The following is a 13,760-nucleotide window of genomic DNA, read 5'->3' on the forward strand; positions in this document are numbered from 1 at the left end:
ACATTGTACAGAAAGGAAGTGGCACGTAACACTTTTCTGCACTTTAATAGTTTTTATCCATATCAGTTAAGGTAGACCTTATGTATAAGTCAGTTCTTACATATATTTAGAATATGTTCTACATATGTAGAATTTGAGGAACATGCTGGAAATGTGTTTAGTAGATTTCAAGATTGGGGATATCCAAGAGCTATTATCAAGCAAGCATATTACAGGGCTAAATTTGCCCAGAGGGAGGCACTATTAAATTATAAAGATTCCTCAAGTGGTTCTAGACTAGTGGCAATATTTCCATATATGCTTCTTGTTAAATCAGTAGTGGCTTTATTATTTAGACATTGGGAAGTACTGTCTTTATGTATGTGTTTTGATAGCCTATCAAAAAGGGAAATCACTAGGGAGACTTTTTTTTCCTATAAACGGTGGATCATGGATACATACAAGGGAAGATCAGACATAGGTGCAATAGCACCATAGAAGGAACAGTGTGGACTCTTAAGAGGTACAATAAATCTTTGACAGCACATACCAACTCAACATGTGAATTAAGCTGGGTAATATATGCCATTATTTGCTCGTGTAACCTTGCATATATAGGCAGATCGAGTAGACCTATAAAATTTTGACTTAACAAACATAGATATCGTATAAGTTGTGAGGAGATGAATGCCCCAAGGTTAGTCCATTGAGTGTCAAAAGCTCATTCCATTTCATATATAGAATGGCAAATAATTGATAAAATAGAATTGAGGTGGGAAGGAGATGAATTGGAGAAATTATTGAACATGAAAGAGCAGTGTTGGATTTTTAAAAATTAAATACAAAAGATGCTGGTGGGTTAAATTTGGAAGTTGATTGGTGGTCACTGGTGTAACTATAATTGAGATAGGAAGGAAGTGATATCTTTGACGACGTGTTCAGGCTTTAGGTGCCATTTTGAAAATTTAGAAAAGAGCAAAGCTTAGGCACAGTGGGGTTAAAATGTTTGATTATAAAGTCAGGTGAATTTTAATTAATTTTTCCTGTCAATTATGTTTTTAGGACCAATGCCCTGATGCAGGTGTCCTGAAACATGGACCATGTTAGTGACAGGTCCTTCAGTAATATAAGCTAAGTAGCTCTTATTATACACATATAAAAAATGTTAAAAAGTCTGTAAGATTAAAAAGTTTCAGTATAAAGCTAATTGACCTATGATGTTATCAGTGAATCACTGGACTGAGACCCAGTGTGAAAAGAGTCACTGCTGAGGTCATAATCAGATTCCTTCGCTTGGTTTATGTTTGAAGAGATGCTGGGCTTTTGTGGAAGTTATTATGAGTGCCCCCACCTATAAATATGAGACTGGTGAAAGTAATTTAACAAAGCTAATAGCACTTTTAAAATGAATCAGAGAAAATATTTTTTTCATTCATTGCACAGATTTATTGCCAGTGGATATGGTGAAAGCAGTTAGCATTGTTGGGATTAAAAATGCAAGATTTAGACAAGGTTCTAAAAGAAAAGTCCATAAACCATAAATTACCAAATAGTTTGAGAAGGCTACTCTTTATCCCCCTAGGTACATGCAAGAAGGATTGGGTCTATTATCTGGGATCCTTCCAGTTACTTGAAACCTGGATTGGCAACTGTCGAAGGCAGAACACTGGGCTAATTGTCCCTTGGCTTGACCCAGTATGACAATAGGATTAAATGGTCAGTTTCCCTAATGGAAAAGGTAAATGTTAAAGCACCCAGGGATCTGCACCGAGACCAGTACTGTTTAACATTCATAAAAGATTTGAAGAGAACGTAGAGAAAAGTGATCGTTAGATGACACAAAAGTACTGAAAGGAGTTACAGGAGGACTGGGCATCTAAATAAGTAACATAATGGATGACGGCAGATAAAGGCTGAAGTAGTCCATCCAGTCTGCCTCTAAAGCTGATTGGAGTTATAACTAGAGCTCCATTCAGGTTACTCCACCATGCCTTTGTTTATGGTTGCAACAGCTGCTGTGTGCAGGTTATACCCCATGCTTTGTTAACAAATGTGAAAGTCATTTCACTGCTTTGAGCTGGAACACTCAATGCTTGATTTCCATCCTTATGCTATTTAAGAATCCTCTGGGTATATCCTACTCTTTTTTTTTTTTCTGTTACCATTTTTGTTTTCACTACCTTCTCTGGGAGAGTGTCTACCTCCTTGTTGTTTCATTAGTTTTACATTTTTTCTTTTGAGAAAAGTGTGTTGTGCATTAATAGTTTGAAGTATTTTAACATTTGTGTTATGTATCACTATCTGTCTTCTCTAGGGTATACATATTTAGGACCGCATGTCCTCTCATTTGTCTGGTGGTTCAAACTTATACAAATTTGGTTGCTTCTCTCTGTTCTGCCTATAAGTCAATACATATTCAGATACGGCCTCCAGAACTGAATACCAGTGATTTGTACAGGGATATCATTACCTCTCTGTTTTCCTGCTGGTTATGGCTTTTATGCAGCCTAGCATTCTTCTGATGTTGGGCCAGTGTCTTGTTGCATTGTTTCAGGCTCTATCATCACAAGGTGAATCTGTTTGTGCATATCAGTTTCTTCTACCTTATCACATACAACAGATGAAATTTAATGCGGTGAAGCACAAAATGATGTGTAGAGGCAAACAGAAAAAATCACGGCAGATAAAAACACATGGTCCATCCAATCTTCCCGTCTACACCATCCACTATATTTAACAGGTCCTATACCATTCACTATCTTTTCCCTCTGTTAGAAAATTGTATGTATTGCCCCATGCTTTCTTGAATTCAGATATAGGCCTGGCCCCTACCTACCACCTTCACCGGGAGGTTGTTTCATGCATCCACCACACTTTCTTTCTTATTGCCTTCATCCCATGCCCCCTCTTTCTTTCATTTGAAAAAGACTTGCCTCCTGTGTGTTTATGCCAAGGAGGTATTTAAATCTCTTTCATATTTCCCCTCTGTTACCTTTCTTCCAAAGTGTACAAAAAGATATTTGTCTGTCCCCATATACTTTATGACGAATACCACTGACCATTTTAGCAGCTGCTCACTGGGCCGACTCCATCTTATTTATATCCTTTTGAAGTTACGGTCTCCAGAATGATACACAATACTCTAAACAGGGTTTCACCAGAGACTCATATAGAGGCATTGTCACCTACATTTTCCTGCTGACTGTTCCTGTCCTTGTGCAGCCAAGCATCCTTTTGGCTTTTGCCTTTGCATTTTATACTTGTTAGGCTATCTTAAGATCATCAGGTTCAGTGACCCCCAAATTCTATTCCTCTTTCATGCTCAGAAAAACTTCACCCCCTATACTGTGCCACTCCCTCAGGTTTCTGCAGTCCAAATGCATGACCCTTTAGGGTCTTCCCAAGGGCACTAATTTTATTTACAAGCTGCCTATGCCAGAACCATGTCAAAGGCTTTGCTAAAATCTAAGTATACCACATTCAGCACTCTCCCTTGATCCAACTTTCTGGTCACCTAGTCAAAAAAATTAATCTCATTCTTCTGACAAGATCTACAACCATTCTGCCTTGGCTCTTATCAAATATTGGATTCCAGAAAATTCATTATTCTTTGTTTCCTTTAATTTACTCATCACAGAAGTCAGAATGACTGGTTTGTAGTTTTCAACCACCTCCTTATGTTTGCTTTTTGTAGAGAGGGACCACAGCTGCCTTTTTCCAGTCCTTTGGGACCACTCCCTAGTGTAAAGAGACATTGAAAAGGTCGGACAGTGGAGCTGTCAGAACATCCTTCAGTACCTTCGGATGTATGCCATCCCGCCCCATTTCTTTGTCTACCTTCTGTTTAGCTAGCTTCTAATGAACACAGTCTTATGAAAATTGTTCAAGATCTTCCATGCTTCCATTTCTATTTATGTTTTGTCTTCTGCGGTCCTTCTCCTGCTGTTTATCTGTCAACAAAGATCAGAAATATTTGTTAAAATAATCTTTATTATAAGTATATAATGATTTCTATATTAGGAGAAAGATCTTAGAGTCACTGTGAACAGTATATTGAAATTCTTAGCTTAGTGTGATGATGAGAAAAATACAGTTAATCATAGGAATTACTAAAGAAGGAATAAGTAATAGAACAGAAATGCCTCAGTGCCGCGGTGTGCCTGTTCTTTGAGTTTTGTGTGCAGTTCTGGTTGCCCCATCTCAAAATGTTAGTGATAAAAGTGTTGGATGGCTGGGTGGAAGTTTATGGGTTTTATTAGCTTAGAGAAAAAAATTCACTGAAAGGGGATGCGGTAGGATGTCTAAATAGGAATTTTTTAAATCTTAAGTAATATTAAAACTAAGGGATTACTCATCAAATTAACAGGTTGTAGTTTGAAAATGGTGAAAATACATTATTATTCAACATAAAATTAAGCTTTAAAGTTTGTTGCTGGAGGATGTGGTCCAATCAAGCTACTTTCAATAGGGGACCACTGTAACTTCTCTTCTGGTTAAGAGAAATGCATTTCTTTGGCACTAGGAGATGTAATGGAGATCTTGTAGGATCATGGGTAAATGGAAATGGTAGACGGGAAACAGTTGTCTGTCCTTTTAGGTGGTGCTGGAAATAGGAGGCACTCTGAGACTGATAAGTAGCATATTTGAAAGGGGGGGGGGGGTATTTTTTTTTTACTCAACACACAATGAGGCTGTGACCTGGAGGATATAGTTGGAGTAGTTTGTGTGGCTTGGCTTGGAAAAGCTCTGAAAGGATAAATCTTAGACTTGTGAAGGCCACTGCTTTATCTGTGTGGGTGATTAACAAGGAATATATCTACTTTTGGGCTGCAATGGATACTTGTTACCTGGATTAGACTGCCTGAGGCAGGCTTGTTGGCTTAATGCACCTTTTGTCTGACCAGGTATCACACATCTTGTGATCGTAACTGTCAGCTTCATTGCAGTGCTGTCAGGCTATGTTTAGGTTCACAACACATCTGTAAGTAAGTAGCAAAGTAGCTACACTTTATAGCAGGAGTCCTTAACAGTCCTCATCCCAGCCTGATTTTCAAGATTTCCACAATGAATATGTAGGAGATCTGTTTGCATGCAGTGGAAACAGTGAATGCAAATAGATCTCATGCATATTCATTGTGGAAATCCTGAAAACCAGGCTGGGGTGAGGACCTCAAGGACTGGATTTGAGGACCCCTGCGTTATATTTGTTAAAAGAAAAAAAAGTAGGTGCTACATAGATGCTGATCTCTTTGGTTTCCATAGCTAGCGTCATGATTATTGTATTTATTTTATTTTTATCAAAAATTTTCTTTACCACCTATAACTAGGTGGCATACAAAGAAACGTTCACATTTTCCATACAACATAAACATATGCAGACTTCATGTTGTCAGAAGAATGTGGACACAAATAATTTGGTAGTTGTCTGGATCTTGCCGCATCTGAGTAAGTGGAACACACCTTTCAGCCAGTGTGCTGTGACTTTCCAGAGCACAGTGGCTGAAACGTCAGTTCCACTTAGACCTTGTTAGACTATGGAGTGGCAAATACCATCCCCAAAATTTCCTTATTACCCCAACCAGAATCAACACCCTCAAGCTGCAGAGATAGTTGATCCAATATATTCCCCCTCTCTTTCAACCTTCCCCCCCCCCCAAATCCCAGCATATCCTCCTCTCTCTTCATCCCCTTCTCTTCCTCTCATCCCTCACAGGCTACCTTTCACCTTGTTTTTCCCTATAGCAGTCACCAGCAGCAGTAGCGAATCACATACCCTGCCTACGGCCTGACCATATACCTTCTGTTTGCAAAATCCCGGCCCCTCTGATGCTCTTTCTGTTTCCACAAGGGCAGAAGCTAGCAGGCGCGTAGCAAGTTGTAGGCAGGATATGTGATTCATTTCCACTTCCGGCGATTGCTAGAGGGGAAAAGCAAGGTGTAAGGTAGCCCCGGGGGGGGGGGGGGGGGAGTTTAAGAGAAGAGGGGATAATTGGATTGAGGAGGGGAAGATGGTGGGGGGAGTGAGGGAGGGCGAGAATCTAGACAGAGGGGAGCAGATACTGGATAGGGCTCGAGGAGAAGGGGAGCAGAAGCTGGATGGGACTTGACGTAGGGAAGGAGGGGGGGAGCATAACAGAAACTGGATGTGACTTGAGAGGTTAAGGGGAGCAGAAGCTGGATGGGACTTGATGGGGGTAATGGAGAAGAGCAGAAACTGGATGGGAATTGGTGGGGGAGGGGAGCAGATTAGAACTTAGATGAGACTGGGGAAGGGGAGCAGAAGCTGGATGGAACTTAGGAGAGGAAGAAATGGGAACAGAGCAGAATCAGGATGAGACTTGGTGTCACAGATTCAAGGATAGTGAGCCCTTGAAACACAGCCAGAGCTGAGGCGGACAAGTCACCTGGGCTGGCATAAGGAAGGAGTCAGAACAAGACAGGACTAGAATAAACCAGGAGACTAGACAAAGCAAGACAGAGGTAACAAAGTACAATAGACAAGACAAGACGACTGGATCCAGGCGAAGCAAGGCAAAGGGGCTAGAACTGGAACCCAGACAGGACAAGGGAAGACTTGATACTGGATTAAAACTGGGACTTGAGACCCAGGCAATACAAGGCAAGGCAGAGCATTTCAAGACACGGAACTAGATTAAAACTGGGTCCAGAAAAGGGCAAGATCAGGACAAGGCAAGTACTGGATCCAGACAGGACTGGACTGAATGAGAAAAGACAAAGCAAGGCTAGACACAAAACATGGCAGACAAAACAGGGCATGAGCTAGGCAGCAAGAACAAACAGAAGCAAAACTATAAACAAGGCAGGAACAGGACTTGGCAGGAGCAGGAACCAGGAAGGGAGCTTTGGCTTTGCAGGAACAGGATTCAGGGGCAGACTTGGCAGGATCGGGAACAGACTTAGCTTGGCAGGAACAGGATTCAGGGACAGACTTGGCTTGAGAACAGAAACAGGATTCAGGAACAGACTTGGCTTAGCAACATGAACAGGATTCAGGAACAGAGCTTGGTTTTAGCAAAAAGCAGAAACAGGGTTTTGGCTTTAGCAGAAAGCAGGAACAGAGCTTAGACAATAGCAGAAAGCAGGGTTTAACTGTAGCAAGAGTCAAGAGCAGGGCTAGACTGAGAGCAGGAGCCAAGGGTAGGGTCAAACAGACACCAAGAGCAGGGTATGGCTGTAGAGCCAGGCTTTCAGGAACAAGGTTCAAAAGCAAGACACACGGAAACAAAGCTTTCATGTACAAGACTCATAGAAACACAGTTAAACAGGAACAAGGGACAAGACTACACAGGAATAAAGTTTCAGGAACAAGATTTACAAAAGCAAGGCTTTCAGGAACATGGTTCAGAAACAAGACATTCAGAAACAAAGCTTTCAGGAACAAGACTCAGAAACACAAGAACAAACTCTCAAGGACAAGATTCACAGGAACAATGCCAGGCTGGAATCAAAGCATGCAGGAACAAAGCCAAGCAGGGACTGGATCTAAACAGGGAACACAAGGCTAAAAGACCTGTTGCAAAGGCAAATGCATGAGAGGTCCAAGGTGCTTTATAAAGGACTTTACTGATGATGTCACAACTTGGAATGAGGCTTGAATAGCAGGAACAACAAAGCGAGGCTTGGGTAGCAGATGCATCCATGCAGGAACAAAGCAGACCGGAGAAGCCACAGAGCCAGACCACCGGAAAAAGGCAAGTCTGGATGCAGGGGCACGGCCACATCCTTGACACTTGGTGGTGGGGGGGGGGGGGGGGGGGGGGGGGGGGGAGGAGGAGGAGGTAGTAAGGGAAACAGAGCAGAAGATGGATAGGACTTTGGAGAACTGGGACTTAGTGATTCAGTGGGAGAGTGTTGGTGAGCAAACCACAGTCCTCGAGGGCCACAACTCAGTTGTGTTTTCAATATTTCAACTATAAATATGAATGAGATCTATTTGCATACTCTAAATATGTAAGTATTGACATACTGGGACAGACCAATGGTCCATCAAGCCCAGCATCCTGTCTCCAACAGTGGCCAATCCAGGTCACAAACACCTGACAAGATCACAAAAAGTACAAAACATTTTATGCTGTTTATAAGCAGTGGATTTCCCCCAAGTCCATTTTAACAATGGTCTATGGACTTTTCCTTTAGGAAGCTGTCCAAATCTTTTTTAAACCCTGCAAATAAGGACTGTATAAGTGGTGCGGAGGGCACAGTGACATGAACACAGAGGTGTGGAGAGCACGTACATAAGTACTTAAGTATTGCCATACTGGGACAGACCAAAGGTCCATCAAGCCCAGCATCCTGTTTCCAACAGTGGCCAATCCAGGTCACAATACCTGGCAAGATCCCCCAAAAAGTACAAAACATTTATTCTGCTTATCCCAAGAAATATTTTCCCCAAGCCCATTTTAATAATGGTCTATGGACTTTTCCTTTAGGAAGCCATCCAGACCTTTTTAAAATTCTGCTAAGCTAACCGCCTTTACCACATTTACCACATAATCAGAGTGAATTACACGTTGAATGAAGAAAACTTTTCTCAGATTCGTTTTAAATTTACTGCTTTGTAGCTTCACCGCATGCACCCTAGTCCTACATTTTTGGAAAGCGTTAAACAGACGCTTCACGTCTTACCCGTTCCACTCCACTCATTATTTCATTATTTTATAGACCTCTGTCATATCTCCCCTCAGCCTTCTTTTCTCCAGCTGAAGAGCCCCAGCCGCTTTAGCCTTCCCTTAGGGAAGTCGTCCCATCCCCTTATCATTTTCGTCGCCCCTTCTCTGCACCTTTTCTAATTCCATTATATCTTTTTTGGGATGCAGCGACCAGAATTGAACACAGTATTCGAGGTGCGGTTGCACCATGGAACGATACAAAGGCATTATACGTCCTCATTTTTGTTTTCCATTCCTTTCCTAATAATACCTAACATTCTATTTGCTTTCTTAGCCTTTCTTGGTTGGTGACTCCTAATGTGGAACCTTGCATGACATAGCTATAATTCAGGTTCCTCTTTCCCACATGCATCACTTTGCACTTGCTCACATTACACATCATCTGCCATTAGATGCCCAGTCTCTCAGTTTCGTAAATTCCTCTCGTAGTTTTTCACAATCCTTTCGTAATTTAACTACTTTGAATACCTTTGTCGTCATCAGCAAATTTAATTACTCACTAGTTACTCCCATCTCTAGGTCATTTATAAATATGTTAAAAACCAGCGGTCCCAGCACAGACCCCTGGGAACCCCACTAACTACCCTTCTCCATTGAGAATACTTACCATTTAACCTACTCAATGCTTTCTATCATTTAACCAGTTTTAATCACAATAGGACACTGTCTCCTATCCCATGTTCTTCTTAAAGGAAGGGCAACCTTCGAAAGCTAATCAAGAAATGTATTAAGTTATGTGCAATAAAAAAGGTATCATCATCTTTTCTTTTCCATGTTTATTTGTTTGATTTCTATTGATAACCTAAGAGTGGACTAACACGGCTACCACACCTCTCTACTGGGTAGCTGAAACTGGATGGAGGAGGTATGGTTTCTTTACATATAAAAGACTGTGTATCTTATATTACTAATTTGGAAGGGAGGGGTATAATGTACGGAAATGTCACTTTTGCTTGCCCCCCTCCTCCCCCATTGCCTAGCTTGCTCCCCTGTTAGAGAGCCCCGGGCAAGACCCAGACATCACAACAGTCATAGCTGCTGAATGTTGATTCAGAATGTAGGACTGATCCGGTTTCTTGTTCAGATAATATCCTGCAAGTGAACCTGAAATTCCTTCCTTGGAGGACAAGAGTACAGATTGATGTTAATTTTGGGGCATACTGATTGGCAGTATTTTATTTTATTTATTTATTTATTACATTTGTATCCCACATTTCCCCCACCTATTTATTTTACTGTAATTCTTATGTTTATATATATCTGTTATTCTAATGTTTTATGTTCTTGTATGTAAAGTGCATTGAGTCCCATTTATAGGAGGAAGGCTGAATATGTCCAGTAATAAATAGGGAGGAAATGGCTCTTAAAATTTGGTGATGCAGAAGAGCTACAGTAAAGAATCCTGAAGAGCCTTGAGTATGTCCAAATAGTTATCCAACCTACTACATTTCTAACTATTTTGAAGACTTCTAATTAAAATTTTTTTTTAATATTCACATTGCTTGCAAAATGTTTGAAAATAACCTGCTGAAGAACACCTTCTTTCTCATGCCACTGGAACCCCTGTTTTCTAACAGTCCATTAGTGCCCAATGTTTCCATCAATTTGTTCCCATTTGGCTTATTATGGGAACATAGGGCACTAATGGGTTAACTCCTTTCTTTCCTCTCATTCAGTGACCTGTCAATAACTTTAATGCCTATATTAAGAATGCACAGTTTCTTTATAAGACACCTATGCAGAGATGTATCAACAAGTAGGGCTGTACATTATTAAAATTGAATTGCTTGATTAACTACATAAAGTGTCTCCCCCGCATTTCTGTCTGTATACTGCAAAATATAGATAGCAGGTGTATATACTCAAAACTGACATATTTCAATTTACTAAACTAAAAACAAAATCATTTTTCTTTACATTGTTGTCTGGTGGTTTGTTTATTAATAATTTTATTATATCTGTGGTTCTGCTTCCCTGTGCTACCAGCACAGATCTGTTTCCGGGGCTTCCTATCTATTCACTTCTTATTTTCTTCTCCACTTCCTGCCCTATATCTAATCTTTCCTCCATTTTTCTTCCTCCTTTTCAAATCTGTCTAGTTTCCTTATTTTCCCTTCCCTTCATTTCCCCTCCTTCTCCATCTATGGGCACTCTCTCCTCTCTTCCTTCCCTTTGAACCATCCCTTCCCAGAACACTGTCTCCTCTCCCAGGCACCATCTCCTCTCCCCTTTCCCTCCCTTCCATGGCATCTTCTCTGTCTCTCTTCTGTCCCCTTCCCCTCCCTCCTCCATGGGCACTATCTCTTTCCTTCCCTCTCTTTGTGGACACCTTCTCTTCCTCTCTCCCTAGGTGGACACCATTTCTTCCAGTCTCTTTGTCCTTCTCCTCCTCTCCATGGGTTCCATCCCCTTCTTTGTTTCTTCCATCCCCTCCCCTCCTGAGAGCCTAATCTCTCTCTTCCTCTTTCTCCCAGCACCTATGCTTGCCTTTCCCTGCAGTCCCCTTCCCCCATGCACTCCTTCTTATTCTCCCTCTGCCTTCCTCTCACAATCCTCCAAACTTGCCTTTTAATGCTTCAGTGAAAGCATGCTGCTTCTCATCCACAGGAAGCCTCTCTCCCACCCAGAAAATAGGGAAGCTCTGTCAAAGGAGGCGGGATGCTACAGAGAGGCTTTGTGTGGGTGAGAAAACGCATGCTTCTCTGTGACATTAAAGTTTGGAGGGCCATGAGGGGCAGGTAGAAGGGAACGAGATGAGGCAGAGTACAGGGGAGGGGGGCTGCAGTACTGTAGGGAGAGGCAAGCAGATGTGCCGGGGAGAAAGAGCGATAGAGACCGAAGGAGAGCGTGGGCTGCAGGAGTGCAGAGAACTTCCAGAAGAAGGAAGAATCAAAGATACCAGACTACAGGAAAACGAACAGAGAGCCTAATTGCATTAAATTTAATAGTGCAAGTTAAATTTTTAACATGTCAGTCGAGTTAATAATGTGTTAAATGTGCAGCCCTAATCAAAAGCGTTGCAGAAAAGTACACCATATCTAGCTAGCACTGTTTCCTGCTTCAACCCTCGAAGGAGTAGAGTGGGCTTGAGAACCTCGGGAACTGGATTTGATTCCCACTGTGTCTCCTTGTTTATAAGAACATAAGAATAGCCATTACTGGTTTAAACCAATGGTCCATCTAGCCCTGTCTCCTGTTTCCAACAGTGGCCAATTCAGGTCACAAGTACCTGACCGATCCCAAATAGTAGCAGATTTATGCTACTGATCCTAGGGACAAGCAGTAGCTTTTCCCCTGTCTATCTCAATAGCAGACTTTCCTCAGGAATTTGTCCCAACCTTTTGGTAAACCCAGATACAGTAACCACTGATAACCACATCCTCTGGAAGCGCATTCCAGAGCTTAACTATTTTGTTGAGTGAAAAAAATCTTTCCTCATATTCGTTTTTAAATTAATACCTTGTAACTTCCTTACGTGTCCCTTAGTCTTTGACTTTTTGGAAGAGTAAAAAATCAAAACTAATACGTTTCCTTGTTCTACACCACTCAGTATTTTGTAGTCCTTTATCATATACCCCTCAGCCATCTCTTTTCCAAGCTGAAGAGTCCTAACCTCTTAAGCTTTCTTCATATGAGAGGAGACCCATCCCTTAATCATTTTGGTCACCCTTCTTTAAACCTTTTCTAATTCTGCTATATCTTTTTTTAAGATACGGCAACCAGAATTGCGCACAATACTGAAGGTGTGATCACAGCATGGAGCGATACGGAGGCATTATAATAATCTGCAAATCAGTTTGAGAGGAATAATTAATGAAAACTAACTGGGGAGTACATATATCCGATATCACCAATAAAACCCCACAGATTAGATAATACAATCAAAATAAAATAAATTAATAAACTTTTTTAGCGTGCAAGCGTGGATTAAAAAGCTGTGAAGGATCTGCACAGCCAGAACGTTACAATTGGGTTCCTTGAAACAGTGCAGTGGTGAAACATGGTCCATGTCGGCACCCAAGAAGAACATAAAAGCTAAGTACTTTTTAAAGATTTTTGAAGAATATAATTGGTGGTTTGAGTACAGAAGGAAATATAAAATACTGAAAAATAATGTGCGATTATATTGCAGGACGATGTCTAGACTTTCAATGGTCTATGTGAGTCCTATGAAAATGAATGAGCACATAAAAAAATTATTTCTAAAAAAATTTGATTTTGATATTTTTTTTCTACTCTGTGGGGTTTTGTTGGTGATGTAGGATTATGATATTCTGAGCAAGTCACTTAACACTCCATTGCCTCAGGTACAAAAACTTAGATTGTGAGCCCATTAGGGACAGAGAAAGTACCATGCAATATGTAAACCACTGTAGTTGTATCACAGAAACGTCATGTATCAAATCCATCAATCTTTACACCAAGTGAAGAAATCTGATTGGTGGGTCTGACATAGCTATAAAATGCTAATCAAAATTGTATGTAGTCCTGTAGAAAGTATCACAACTTCTTTGTTAACTTTTGTTCTGTAAAGTGGATGTTCATCAAACTAGATAGTCATTACGGGTTTCAGTTTAGATATGGAGTTTTGTAGTGTTCAGTTTAAACTTTCATAATGTTTGTACGATTTGTACGGTAGTATTGACTGCAAGTTGCGTGGCCCTAAGTTATGAACGTTGGTTTTTTTTCCCTCTTTTTATAGTGTTCAAGATGATATTTGTTTTTTGATTATTAAAAAGTAATTCTTGACTAAATTGTTAACCCATTTTGATGGTATCATAAAGGTCTTTATCTGCATTGTTAAATTAATCTGTACATCATAGAATTGAAGGGCTCAATTCCGAAACCTCATAAGTTCATATTAGTTGCATTGGATTTAGTGGGTTTTGGAAATAACCCTTCAATTTCAACTTTTCCAAAAATTTGTTCATTTTTGTTCTTAAAACTGTTGCTTTATTTTTATATTTTGGTCCTTGCAGTTCCTCTTGCTCCTTCCAATCATTCAGGCAGAACTGGGCTTTTTGATTGATACAGTGCCATGAGCATTCATTTGTAACTAACCTTTTAAAACCACCTCCCTTTCATTTAGCT

General features: G+C 40.7%; 1 protein-coding gene across 1 annotated transcript in view; it reads left to right on the top strand.

The window, feature by feature from the left end:
- Positions 1-13,760, top strand: part of NIPBL (NIPBL cohesin loading factor) — a 1,064,356-nt gene that overhangs the window by 289,599 nt on the left and 760,997 nt on the right.

This window comes from Microcaecilia unicolor, chromosome 2 (assembly GCF_901765095.1).
Source record: "Microcaecilia unicolor chromosome 2, aMicUni1.1, whole genome shotgun sequence".
In the NCBI taxonomy this organism is placed as follows: Eukaryota; Metazoa; Chordata; class Amphibia; order Gymnophiona; family Siphonopidae; genus Microcaecilia; species Microcaecilia unicolor.